Source organism: Aethalodelphis obliquidens, unplaced genomic scaffold (genome assembly GCF_003676395.1).
Source record: "Aethalodelphis obliquidens isolate GAN/ISIS:26980383/991018 unplaced genomic scaffold, ASM367639v1 scaffold83, whole genome shotgun sequence".
Lineage (NCBI taxonomy): Eukaryota > Metazoa > Chordata > Mammalia > Artiodactyla > Delphinidae > Aethalodelphis > Aethalodelphis obliquidens.
The window spans coordinates 4,460,649-4,474,450 of NW_020838027.1; the positions used below are offsets into that span (position 1 = coordinate 4,460,649).

Genomic DNA, 13,802 nt, shown 5'->3' on the forward strand with positions numbered 1-13,802 from the left:
AAACTGCTCCAAGAAGGCAGGGGAGAGCGAGGATATAGGGGAGTTCTGCAACAAAGGGCAAGTCGTAGGAACAAAAGGTTACTGTTAATGAAAGAAAACTAGATATTTCAAGTTAAGGAATTTAGCGCTTTTCTATGTATGGGAAGATGCAAGAGTCTGAGCTCACTGAGATCATTCCTTTGATATGCATCTCAGCCATCTGGGGCCAGTATCCTGTGTTTTCACATCCTGAGTTTCCTCGGGGCTCACCGTGGGGAGTGGCTGCAGTCTGAGGGCTGCTAGATGGCAGGTATGCTCTGTTTCCTTCCTGAGTTCCCTCAGGGCTCACCAGCTCACTGTTGGAGGGCTGCAATCACTGATGATTATGACATCGTTGTTTACTGAAATGACAGGCAATATTCTATTTATCAATGCAAAATAATTCTTGTCTATATACATGTAAGTTCTGCCATGGAGTTTCAGCTGACCTGTCTCCCCCAGTGTTGCCTCCAATGGCATGTTTATTTCAAGATTCCTGAGCTTTGTTTTTGTTTTTTTCTTTTCAAGATTCCTGAGCTTTGGATTCTCCTTTGTACTGGTTGTAACACCTCACCATTCTCGTCACGAATGAATTAAACACAATCTTTAATGTGTTCATTTTTATATCTGCCGGGGAGTCATGACTGTTACCCTTGCTTCACAATTATCCTTTACTAAAAGGACAAAAGGACTGTGGGGAATATGGGCAGCTCCCAGCTCCTCGCCAGCTCCCTCCAGAAGAGTATTTCCGGATGCGGAAGTCGGTCAATGATACCAGATCTTCAGCTTTTCAAGGAAAGCTGAAAATTTTTCAGCCTTTTTTTTGTAAATATGTGAAAGCTCTTTATTTTTATTTTATTTTATTTTATTTTATTTTATTTTGTGGTACGTGGGCCTCTCACCGCTGTGGCCCCTCCCGCTGCGGAGCACAGGCTCCGGATGCGCAGGCTCAGCAGCCATGGCTCACGGGCCCAGCTGCTCCGCGGCATGTGGGATCTTCCCGGACCGGGGCACGAACCCGTGTCCCCTGCATCGGCAGGCGGACTCTCAACCACTGCGCCACCAGGGAAGCCCTGAGTTAACTTTTGGGTGTATCAACTGGAGGTGCCTGGGGAACGTCCAAGTGGAAATATCCAAAAAGCAGAAAGATATTTGACTAATAAGCCTATGAAAAAGGGCAGTATAATTAGTAACCAAAGAAATACAGGTGTAAATGGCAATAAGCTATTTCCTGCCTATCATGTTAGTAAATAATAATTATTATTATTATTATACAGAATCTGCACAGATCAGTGATATGGTAATCCTCCGTACTGCTGGGAGGGTGAGAGGCGGTGGTATATAAAATGAAATGAAGAGCACTTTGGGAATATGTACGAAAATAACACTGCAAGGGATTTACCTTAGGGAAGTAATCTTGAATGTAGGCAAAGAATTAAATTTTGCTTCAAAGACGTTTATTGTTGCATTGTTCATAGTTGTAGAAAATTGGAAGTAACTACCAACCAGCAAGGCTTGGATGAATGACTGATAAAATTCCATCCTGCTATTCGGAATAAGGTTTTTGAAGAGTACTAAATGGAAAAATACTCAACTATATCACTAAATAAAAAAAAAAAGCAAGTTAAAACTTCACATGATCCCATTTTTATTGTTAAAAATGTTTTTAAAAGGGACTGGAAGGAGGTAATCAAAATGTCATCTCTGCTTCTCCCCAGGTGTTGGGATTACAGGCGTTTTAAGTATTTGTTTGATTTTGCTTCTCTTTATTTTATAAGCTTTCTGTAATGTTTGACTTATATAATAATAAAACTAATAAATACAATAATAGCAACAAAATTAAATTGTAAAAAGCTGTCACAGCTATTTTAAAGAGCATTGCCAGAACATGACGGTATTTAAACGCTGATGCCAGCATGGACCAGGTAAACTGAAAACGGAAGGACAAGCCTGGAGTACGGGGACAGGGTTCATCATTCGGTTGAAACTGGAAACAATTTTTTGCTGGTATGTATATACATTCGTGTACTTTCTATGACAAAGCTCTAATCAAAAGTTGGTCCTCAGATAAGCATCAAGTATTTATGCCCAAGAGTAAGTAAAAATTCTTTGAATAAGGAAAGAAACACATATGGTTGGAGATAAGCAGAAGCTTCTGGAAGTATGGTTTTCTTCACAAGTATTCTAGGAAGACCGTCTTCAAACATTAGAATATTATTGGTTTCAATATTTTGGGGGGAGAACCGCCTAATACTTTCTTCAATAGATATCTCCCTTCTGTGACAGCTTATATATGAAACAGATAAAAGCAAGATACTCCATGGGGGCAGGAAGCGGTGAGGGGGATAGAGGGTCTGGGGCTCTGCTAGCCTGTTGTCCACCTTCTAGCCTTACAATCAGCCGCGAATGCATCTGTATGGGGTCCCTAGTCTTCTCAGAGGTAGTTGGAAAAACCCGTCAGAGCAATAGGGTAAAAAAGCTATGCTCCCTGGAAAGGTAGAACTAGCCCAAAGAACTAGGAGGGAAGCGTGCTGATTGCAAACTGCCCGGACTAGGGAAGAGTGGACCAGGAAGGCTTTATCTCCAGCTGTGGGCAGTGAGAGAAGGGACACAGGAGAGGAGAATTCAGTTCTTTCCCAGGACCCACTTCAGCCCTGAAGCACAGAGCTTTTCCAAGAGCTACGCTACCAGTTTGAAAGCCCTGCTGTCACTTGCAGAATGAATCAGCTAGATTTAGAATCGAGCTGAGATACCAATCATAGGCACACAGGCACACGATTAAAATTATGTGTCTATTTTCTCCTACTTAGGCACATAAGGGGTGAGACAATTTATAGGTTGTAGCTCCAGAGGGGTGCAGGGGACCCTATTCCTAAAGAGCTAGATATATGGCAAAATCCCTAATTAAGATTTTGCAAACATGTCCCTCCCTCCCCTTGCCCGTTCCCCCCACCAATAATAATCCCATTGTGGCAACATTAAACATGGCTAAGAGAAATCACAGCAGTAGTTACAGCTGTCCCAGAAGCATCCCATAGCCCAGGCTGCCTCCCACCCATAGGGGAAATAGTGTTACCGAACCTGGCTTTGGGTCTCCTCGATCAACGTGCAGCAAAGCCAATCTACTGACACTAGGTTGTGGTGAAGGAAAGTACAGCGTTTATTGCAGGGCCGAGCAAGGAAAAGAGGCAACGCATGCTCAAAAGACGCAAACTCCCTGATGGTTTTCAGCAAAGGGTTTTTAAAGGCAACGTTTTGGGTGAGGGTTGCAGCTTGTGGTCTCTCTTCTGATTGGTTGTTTTTGGTGGTGTTTTGAGAATCTTAATCATTAAACTTCTGGTTCCAACTAGTCTGGGGTCTATGTGCTTGTGGTCAGCATGTGGTCACCATCTTCCACCTGGGTGGTGGTCTCAGTTTTTGCAGAACAACTCAAAGATCTGTGTCAGATGGTTACGTACATCCCTTGAGGGGAACTAGGACTCTGTTTTATCACTGAACTATTGCTTAAGCTCTCATTACTTTTCTTGCTTAACTGCTTTTCCTTTGTTCCTGCATTGCCTCACTTCCTTAATTAGTAACTGCTTGAATCTGCTCTTGGGAACTCAAGGAAGGCCTAGGAGACCAAAGCCTTTTTATACAAACAAGAAATGGGACATGGAGTGACTTTGGCACCGGGGAGGGCCCTGCAGGGTCCTGCTCGGTTCCAATAACAAAGTCCATTCCTCCCATCACACAGAAGCACACGCACACGCACGCCACCACCAGTGGCATCACCACCACACATGTGGAATCTGCCCATCACCTGTGGATGCTTCTCTCACCACTTCTTTTCTGCCTTGAAGATGTGCACCATCCCGACTTTGGACGAAATGCGATACCCGTCTGGCTACCGCTAGACGGAAGTCTGTAGCTAAGACCGTCCAAAGAAGGAAGAAAAGAAAGAGAGCACCAGGGCATCCTTCCAAACATTTATTTAACAGCTTCTCTGGCTCTCTCATGTTTCTCCAGAGACTTCAGAAAAAGAGAAATTTCCTGGAGTTTCTAATTGCCTTTATTTTTATTACGAGGAGGCATATGCTTTAATGGCATCATTAAAATCTTTTATTTTGTTAATTATACAATATCGTGAATATTCATATAAAAATCTTTTTATAGACAGAAGGTTTCATTTTTCTTGGGTGGTACCTAGAAGTGGAATAGCTAGATCTTATAATTAACTTTAGGAGCGAGTGTTCTATAAATGCCAATTGGGTCATGTTGATTGTGTTATTCAGATCTGCCATATCATGATTACCGGGATAGGAAGAAAGACGCGTAGAGGGGCCCTATGACCTCCACTCCCTGGTGTTACTCCCATGATTAAATTACGTTACGTGACAAAGAGGCTTTTATAGATGCAATTGTAGAAGAGACCAAAATATGGCGCCCCAGAATACGCCTCCTTGTCCTAAGGATTATTTTGAACTGATTATTTTGAGAAACAGAAGACACAGGAGAAGCTCTGAAACTAAAGTAGAAGTTACCCTTTTACAGGAGGAGTTTACACGTACAAAGGAAATCTCCGTTTGTAAGAGTTTCTCCTTCTCTGTACCTGGAAGAGAAGGATGACTATAAATCACAAGAGACTCTTATCAATGGATGAGGTACCAGCTTAAGTCTGCATAACTAGTCTTACTTTTATTTACCTTACTTTTCCTGATCACTCCCATAACTGGCCTCCACCACATCCTTCTTTCTCTGTTTTTAGCTGAAGATCATGATATTTAAGCCTGAATTCTAAGCCCATTCCTTGAGGATTTCTCATTTCTCTGGTTATCTCTCCCAAGAGCTATACATGTAATAAACTTTAGTTTGTTTTTCTCTTCTTAATCTGTATTTTATTATAGTAACCCCAGAACTTAGAAGGCTAGGGGAAAGGTATTTTTCTTCCCCTACACGTTTAAAATGACTTATCAGTTGACCTCAAGATTAGGGAGGCTGGGCTTCCCTGGTGGCACAGTGGTTGAGAGTCTGCCTGCCGATGTAGGGGACACAGGTTCATGCCCTGGTCCGGGAGGATCCCACATGCTGCAGAGCGGCTGGGCCCATGAGCCATGGCCGCTGAGCCTGCACGTCCGGAGCCTGTGCTCTGCAACGGGAGAGGCTGTGGCAGTGAGAGGCCCGGGTACCACAAAAAAAAAAAAAAATTAGGGAGGCTATCCCAGTGGATGTGCTCCATTTACATGAACTCTTTAGAATCAGACAGTTTTCCCTGGCTAATAGCGGAAGAGGAAGTCAGAGAGATTTCAAGTGTGAGGAGGAGGTGCTGGCTTTGATGATGGAGGGGCCCAGGTGGCAAGGGAAGCAGGTAGCTTCTAGTTGCTGAGAGTGGCCTTGATTAACAGCCAGCAAAGAAACAGGGACCTCAGTCCTACAGCTTCAAGTAACTGAATTATGCCAACAATCTGAACGACCCTAGAAGTGACTTTTCCCAGAGGCTACAGAGCCCAGAGTGGCTGACACCTTGATTTTGGCCTTGTGAGACACTTGGGAGAGAACCCATTTAAGACCACCCTGGCTTGTGACCTACAAAACTATGTTGTTTTAAGCCACCTCTTTGTGAAAATTTTTTATGCAGCAAGAGAAAACTAACGCATGTACTAACTTTTTGGTCCAATAGTTTTATCACTTATTCTCTCCAGGATTGTAGATTTGCCTATTTATCTTTAGTTATGACAGTTTTTGCTTCATGTATTTTGAAGCTCTAAGGTTCACATACATGTAAGATAGTTATGCCTTCCTGACTGATTGACCCTTTTGTTGTTATAAAATTTCTACTTAATCTCTGACAATACTCCTTGTTTGGAAGTCTTCCTTGTCTGGTATTAACATAACCACACCAGGTCTCTTCTCTCCAAGAAGATATAACAATGCTTAATGTGTATGCAACTGACAACAGAGTGTCAAACCACATGAGGCAAAAACTGATAGAACTGCAAGGACAAATAGATTAATGCACTATTACACTTGCAGACTTTGGTGCCCCTCTGCATATACTGAACAGATCTACCAGCCAGACAATCAGTCAATACATAGTTGAACTCAAAAACACCATCAATCAACTGGATATAATTGACATCTATAGGATACTTCATCTAACAACAGCAGAATACACATTCTTTTCAAGCTTGTGTAGGACATTCACCAGGTAGACCACATTCTGGGACATTAAACTCACCTTCACAAATTTAAAAGACTAGAAATCTTACAATGCATACTCTTAGATCACAGTGGAATTAAAATAAAAAGATAGCTGGAAAATCCCTAAATACATGGAGATTAAACAACATAGTTCCAAATAACACAAGGGTCAAAGAAGAAATCTCAAGAGAAATTTTAAAATGCTTTGAACTAAATTGAATTGAAAATAGAATTCATCAAAATTTATGAGATACAGTGAAAGCAGTGCTAAGAGGGAAATGTATAGCATTAAATGCACATAATAGAAAAGAAGAGGAAGAGTCACGTGGTGAACAAGTTGGGGAAATGGTGGCTGTAGGAGTGAGCAGGCTTGGGGTGGAGGGGGCAGCACAGAGGAAGCATTTATGACCTTCTACTGTGAGGTGAAACAAATAAAGAAGAGAGATTCCGTTCTAAAGTCCAAAAATGAGATTGAAAGATTGACCTGTCCTGGTTCCTCCTACTTCAACTTGAACCCTGATGTTCTTCAGATAGATCCTGAAGTGACAGATGAAGAAATAAGAAAGTAGTTTCAGCAGTTATTCATATTGGAGCATCCTGAGAAAAAAGAGGGTGATGCTGATGGAGCACAAAACCCTTTTGAAGCTGTGGACAATGTTTACAAGTTGCTACTGGACCAGGAACAAAAGACGAGGGTCCTGGATGTAATTCAGGCAGGGAAATAATACCTGGAACACACTGTGAAAGATTAAAAAGGGCAATTAAAGAAGGAAGGAAAACCTACAAATGTGGAGGAGGATGATCTCAAGCTGTTCAAAGAAGCAGTATACAAACAGACCATAAAACACATTGCTGAGCTGGAAATTAAAAGGAAAGAGAGAGAATTGAAAGAGATGCATGAAAGGAAATGAATAAGGGAAGAAGAGATTGCAGCTCAAGAAAATGGTTTTTAAAAATCATTTTTTTCTCTTTTTTCTTCACATTGGATAATTTCTATTGATATGTCTGGAAATTTATGACCTTTTTGTCTGAAGTTGCCAATTTGCTATTAATTCTACCCAGTAAATCTTTAATTTCAGATACTATAAATTTCAATTCTAGGTTTCCCATTTGGTTCTTTTTTAGAGTTTCTAGTTTTTCCTTGAGATTTCACCATCTCTACATTCATTATGTCCATCTCTTTCTTTAAATTCTTGGACATTTTTATAATAGCCATTTTAAAGTCCTAGTGTTTGAATGACTACATCTGAGTCATCTTCTGGTGGGTTTCTATTGACTTGTGTTTTAATGGGTCACATTTTTCTGCTTCTTCACATGTCCAGTAATTCATGATAATATCCTTGACATTGTGAATGAATCCTTGTAAAGCATCTGGTTTATATTGTTTTCCTTTAAAGAATGTTGAATTTTGTTCCGACTGTTAATATACTGGAAGTTTATTTTGATGTTGTTGAGACTTGCTTTTGGGCTTTGTTAGAGTGGGTTTAGAGTGGCCCTTACCCTAGGGCATGGTTCTTACACGTAAGCAGTGGTCTTTCTATTGTTTTAGCAGGATACCCAGGGTGTTCACTAAGATGTCTCCATTGTGACTCAGCCAGAATTCCTGTATCTGCTAAGACTGTGTGACTTCTAGCATCTTTGTTATGTCTTAACCCTGTAGCAGTTGTGCTAGGCTAGACCTTGTGGAGTTTCTTCCTGGGCTCATTAAGTCTATCCCATGTCTGGGAATCTGGAGGGAATCCTCGGAAATCATCCTCCTTCTAGGTAGCTCCTTTAATTTTGGTACCCTGCACTGAAATTTACAGATGCTTTAGCAGCTCCCAAATTTAGCTCTCTGACTCCTCAGCTCAGGAGACTATCACTCTCTGCCTGGGGCTGACCATCTTGTGCCATAGTTGCAAAATTGTCCCCAGATCAAGGGATGGGGTAAATGTAGGACTCAACTCATGCTTCCCTCTCTCAGGGATCACAGTTATTTGCTGCCTATTGCCTGAAAACAGGTGTCTCATATACTTTGTTCAGTTTTATAGTCTTGGCAGGAGGGAAACTCTGATTCCAATTACTCCATCACAGCTGGAAGCAGACGTTGATTCCAGAAAGCCAAAAAAAAAAAAAAAGAAATTATGGTGCTTTTCCATCTATTTTCAGCTGATTCTTCAGTAAGTTTGACGTAAGGTAGAGATACCCCTTTTTGAACTCATCAAATTAACCTTCATTTGCCTGAAATTCCAGAATATCTTTTTTAAGTGCTTCTTCCAATTTTTTTTTCAAATGGATAGTTTCACCTTGAATTATTTAAAGTCTCACTGGAATGCCTAAATGAAACAGAAACTGAGCGGTTGCTGGCAGGTGGCAGCTGGTAAGTAACGTAGTGCTTCAAATCATCATCTATCAGATAACATTTGAAGAATTGAATTTAAAGGCTTATGAAAGTGAATCGCATAGACAAGTGTGGGCTGCCTAAAAATTGCGTCTACTCTAGTTCTGATGGTAATGACCAAGACTTCCCTACCAGGTCACTGATGCAACTCACAATCAGGTGTGGTAAAAAAAACAAACCCAAAACTCATGTTTTGGTCGTGATTCCAGTTCCCCTCTTCTTTTGCTGTTTTGTTCTGCAATCTGTATTGGTCTATTTTCCAGGCTAATTTTTTTCCCTTGGGCCAATTCTGCTCTTTTATAGATACTCAGGGCTGGTGAATAATTGCAAAGAATTCTGTTGCTCTGCCATTTCTCCAAGTTAAATGTTTATCAATTTTATTGACTACACCATTGTCTCTTCCTAATTATGTACAAATGTATTAGGTTTTATGATGCTAATTCTGCAGCAAGATTCTCTTTCCTCTGTTGCTATGGTGAAAAAGATTTGTCTAAGCCTCTTGATTATTGGTGGGAAAGACCACCTTTAAAGTGGGCTTCTTACTCAGCAATTTTGCTTACCTTATGGTTTTTTTGGGAGTCTTACTATGTGATATTCTCACTCCTGGCTGAGCAGCTGAAGTGAAAAACTATTGTCATGGAACCCTTGTTTCTGCATCATATATAGACTTTAGCATAATGATAAATATATAGGCAACCAGTCCAGGAGGTCAGGAAGGACGTTAGGAAATAGATATCTGTGCAAAAGAAAAACTCTGCAGATTATCCGTACTAACCCCCAAAACTATAGCATAAAAAAAGTGTGATTAAAACACTGACACAAATACAACCTGATCCAGAGTAGATATCACTTAACCTTCTGATTCTCAGTTTCCTTATCTGTGAAATGGGCTAATAATCCTTGCATCAAAGGATGGTTATGATAGTGCCTAACACTGGCTGGCCCATAGAAGGTGCTTACAAAATATTTATTTCCTTTTTCCCTCCAACACATGGTCACAATCCACAAATCAGCTTTTTCTTAGCCACTGTTATCAACCCTATTCCTTGTCAGATGAATGAATCCTCTGAAATTACACAGATATTTGTAACCGATTAAGAAAGGGTACAGTTTAATCTCTTGAGAACACATTAGACGTTAAGAATGGCCACTGAGCTTGAAAGAATTTAAAGTTCATCTCTCAGGCTCCTCTGCTTTAAATATTGATGATCCCCAGGCTTTAGCCGAAGGCTTCTATCTGCACGTAACTTGAGTGATTTTATCCAGCTCTTATGAAGTCAACCACCATGTACACGGTGATGACCCCCAAATTCACATGTCTCCAATCCAGATGGTTCAGACTCAATGTGGCCAAACTTAAATGTACCCATTTCTTCTTCTCCTCTCACGTGAATGGTGTTATCGTTCAAGCAATAATTATAACAACGAGAACAGCTATAACCACCAAGGCGGTAGCAATAGCAGCTCACATTTGCTGAGAACTGCTTCCATTCTGAGCATTTTATATACATTATTGCATTTGACCCTCATAATAATACTATTGTAAGATAATAGAAATATATATTGGTCTCTGTTCCCAGTTCCTGGCACAGAGCTCGTGAAACCATTGCAAATTCCTAAGTGATAAGAACACTAGGAACATCTTTTGTTCCATGGAGGTGACTCTGGGTGAGCTCCTGTATGGGGGCTGGTCACCAGAAAGACCAAGTCATGCTTAGAAGCTTGGAATTTTCAGCCTCACCTTCCATCTTCCAGAAAGGGGAGAGGGTTGAACAATCGAATTAATATTTCATCATGCTGGTATGAGGAAGCCTCCGTAAAAATCTCAGTAGCGTGGGATTCAGGGAGCTTCCAAGCTGGGGAGCACATCCACACTGGGAGGGTGATGTACCCCAGCTCTGTGGGGACAGAAACTCCTGTGGTCAGGACCCTCCCAGATCTTCTCTATTTATGCCTTCGTCTGACTGTTGAACTGTATCCTTTATTCTGTTCTTTGCGGTTGGCATCTGAAGTGCGGAGCAGTCTTGTCGGACTGGGCCCTTGCTGTGTGGAATCTGATTATCACCAGGTAGATACTGTCAGAATTGAATGAAATTGTAGGACACCCAGCTCGTATCACAGAGAATTGCTTGGTGTGGGAAAAAAACTCCCACGCCTTTGGTGACCAGAAGAATCAAAAATGAAGTGTTCTGTGTGATAATAATGTAACACAGGAGACACACAGTAGGGAGCCCCAGAAACCCACACGTACACTTCTGGTCACTGAAGTTTTCATTGTGAATCGTGCTGTAAGTAGAGAGAAAGAGACACCCAAGAAGTTTCCTTCTTTACAAGTGCCAAGACAATTTAATGGCGGAAAGAATGGTGTTGGGACAATTGGGCATCTACATGCAAAAAGATGAAGTGGGTGCTTAAATCACATCAGACGTAAATATTAACTCAAAATGGTCATAGATGTAAGAGATAAAATGATAAAACTCTGAGAAGAAAACATGAGTAAATCTTGAAGATCAGGTGTTGTTAGGCAATGATTTTGAGATATGACACCAAAAGTCTAAGTGATAAAAGAGATGATTGAAAATTTTCAAAACTGAAAATTTTTTCTTGCTGCAGATAATATCCAGAAAGTGAAAAGACAGATCTCTGAGTGGGATAAAACGTTTGCAAACCATATATCCGATAAGGTACTTGAATCTAGAATATATAAGTAACTCTTACAAATTAATAATAAAAAGACAAATAAGCAAATTAAAAATGAATAAAGTCCTTAGATATTGCTCCAGAGAAGATATACCAATAGCCAACAAGCACAGGGAAAGATGGTCACATCATTAGTTATTAGGGAAGTGGAAATTAAAACCATGGTGAGATAATACTTCACACCTACTGGGAAGGCTATCATCACAATAAGGTAATGACAAATATTGTCCAGGATGTGGAGAAATTGAAACCAACATTTATTACTGGTGGTAATGTGAAGTGGTGTGGCCACTTTGGAAAACAGTACAGCAGTTCATCAAATTGTTAAATATAGGGTTACCACATGACTTAGCAATTTCGCTCTTAGGTGTGTATGTTAGTACAATGAATATGCCAACACAAAAGCTTGTTCAAGAATTTTCATAGTGGCATTAATAACAGACCCAAAGGAGAAACATCCCAAATGCCCAACAATGGATGAATGGATAAACGTGTGGCATACCCACGTGATGGAATATTATTTGACAACAGAAAGAAATGAAGTACTGATATATGCTACATTGATGAACTTTGAGAACATTAAGCTAGGTGAACACAAAAGACCACATATCGTATGTTTCCATTTAAATGAAAAGTCCAGAATAGGCAATTCTATAGAGATAGAAAGTAGATTAACAATGGCCTGTGGCTGAGGAGGGATGGGGTTGGGGAGAAATAGAGTGACTGCTAATAGGTATGGACTTTCTTTTTAGTGTGATGAAAGTGTTCTAAAATTAGATAGTGATGATGGTTGCTCCACTCTGTGAATATTAAAAACAATGAATTGTACATTTTTTTAATTTTATTTTTTCCCTCTGGAGAGTTTAAAAAAATTTTTTTACTGGGGTATAGTTGATTTACAATGCTGTGTTAGTTTCAGGTGTCCAGCACAGTGAATCAGTTATACATATGCATAGATCCACTCTTTTTTAGGTTATTTTCCCATATAGGTCTTTATAGAGTATTGAGTAGAGTTCCCTGTGCTATACAGCAGGTCCTCATTAGTTATCTATTTTATATATAGTAGTGTGTGTGTGTCAGTCCCAATCTTCCGATTTATCCCTCCCCCATACACTTTTAAATGGGTGAATTTTATTGTATGTGAAATATATCTTGATGAGGATGTTAAAAAAAAGAAGAGTAGGTCAGTGCCTAGCATACGGTAAAGGATTTAATAAATATAAACTCTGACACTTAAAAAATGTGTTAAGCACACATCTCTGGACAGTTGGCCACCTCGCTTTAGTGGTGAAGGAGAGCATTGTGTCAAAAATGACGGAAGGTCTGAGAACATGGAGAAAGGGTGGTGGCAGTGGCAGATATAGGGGGCGGGGAGTAGACATTGGGAGTACAATTGGCCTCTAGCACAAAAAACATAAACGCAGAAATCATTATTTTATGCATGGTACTTAGCAAAGTCCCGAGGATGACCCAAGTTCCTTGTGGCTGGGTTTTCCTACCCACCAGATCATCCCGTGAATTTGCCTGGAACCTCAATTCTCCAACTTAGGACCCAAAGCCCTTCTTACCATTTCTGAGTTCATCACGCTTTTCTCTGCTCTCCCTTCTGCATCTCATTTCATCTTCCGCAAGAAATCCTATTTCTTTCAATATTTTGTGATTCAGAAAAACAGATTTCGCTGGAAATAGAGGGAGTGTCAGGGAAGGGTCATTCTTTTCCTTTTCTTGATAAAACGGTTTACCCATATCCAGTTTCCTTTGTTTGTGTGTGTGGCCATTTGCCTTTTCAAACCTCTAAGCACTTGTTAGGACATATATCTCTCCTAACAGTAGCAGACCTTGGAGAACATCAGAGCTGCACGGGGTGTTTTATTCTGACATCTAGAGGCCACGCAGTGGTGGTGCGCATGAATGCGTATAATTAGAGATGGAGTGTCAGTCTGATGCCCTCAGCACTGGTCCAGCACCCTGTGTATTCCTGGCACCAGAGCTTGACACTGTCTGAGATCAGAATCAGGCTCTGTCATTTCTTAGCTGGTAAACGTGGGCACATTACTTTAATGGGGGTAATCATAATACTTACATGGTGAGGGTTAAATTCCTGAAACATCAGGATAGTTTGTGATACAAAGTAAGCCATTGTAACTATAAGCAGAAGCTTCATGTCTCTGTGTGTTTGAGAGCGAGAGACAGACAGACAGACAGACAGACAGAGAGAATGAGGAGGGGGCAATTGGCAAGTGGGAATAAATTGAGAGAGAAAAATCTGAAACCTATTGTTTCAGGATAAGAGTTAAAATTGCTTCATCAATGACAATTCTGACTTCTATCTTTTCACTTGGATTTAAGGTTTCTTGTGCCCACTGTTCATTTTTCTCCCTTAAATGCCTGTGGATTGGAAAACTCTTTTAGGAAAATGGAAGGAAAGTTGTATTGGGATTTTTCAATGTTTAGCTACAGAAAATAAAGTCTGAAAACAAGCTAGATGGAACCTCTACATGATGCTGGGAACCAATGAGGTGAA

The 13,802-nt window shown here is 40.5% G+C and overlaps 1 pseudogene; it reads left to right on the forward strand.

Annotated features, from left to right (window-relative positions):
- The first annotated feature begins 1,934 nt into the window (after positions 1-1,934).
- LOC113612903 (dnaJ homolog subfamily C member 8 pseudogene) lies at positions 1,935-7,151 on the forward strand (annotated as a pseudogene).
- The last annotated feature ends 6,651 nt before the right edge of the window (positions 7,152-13,802 follow it).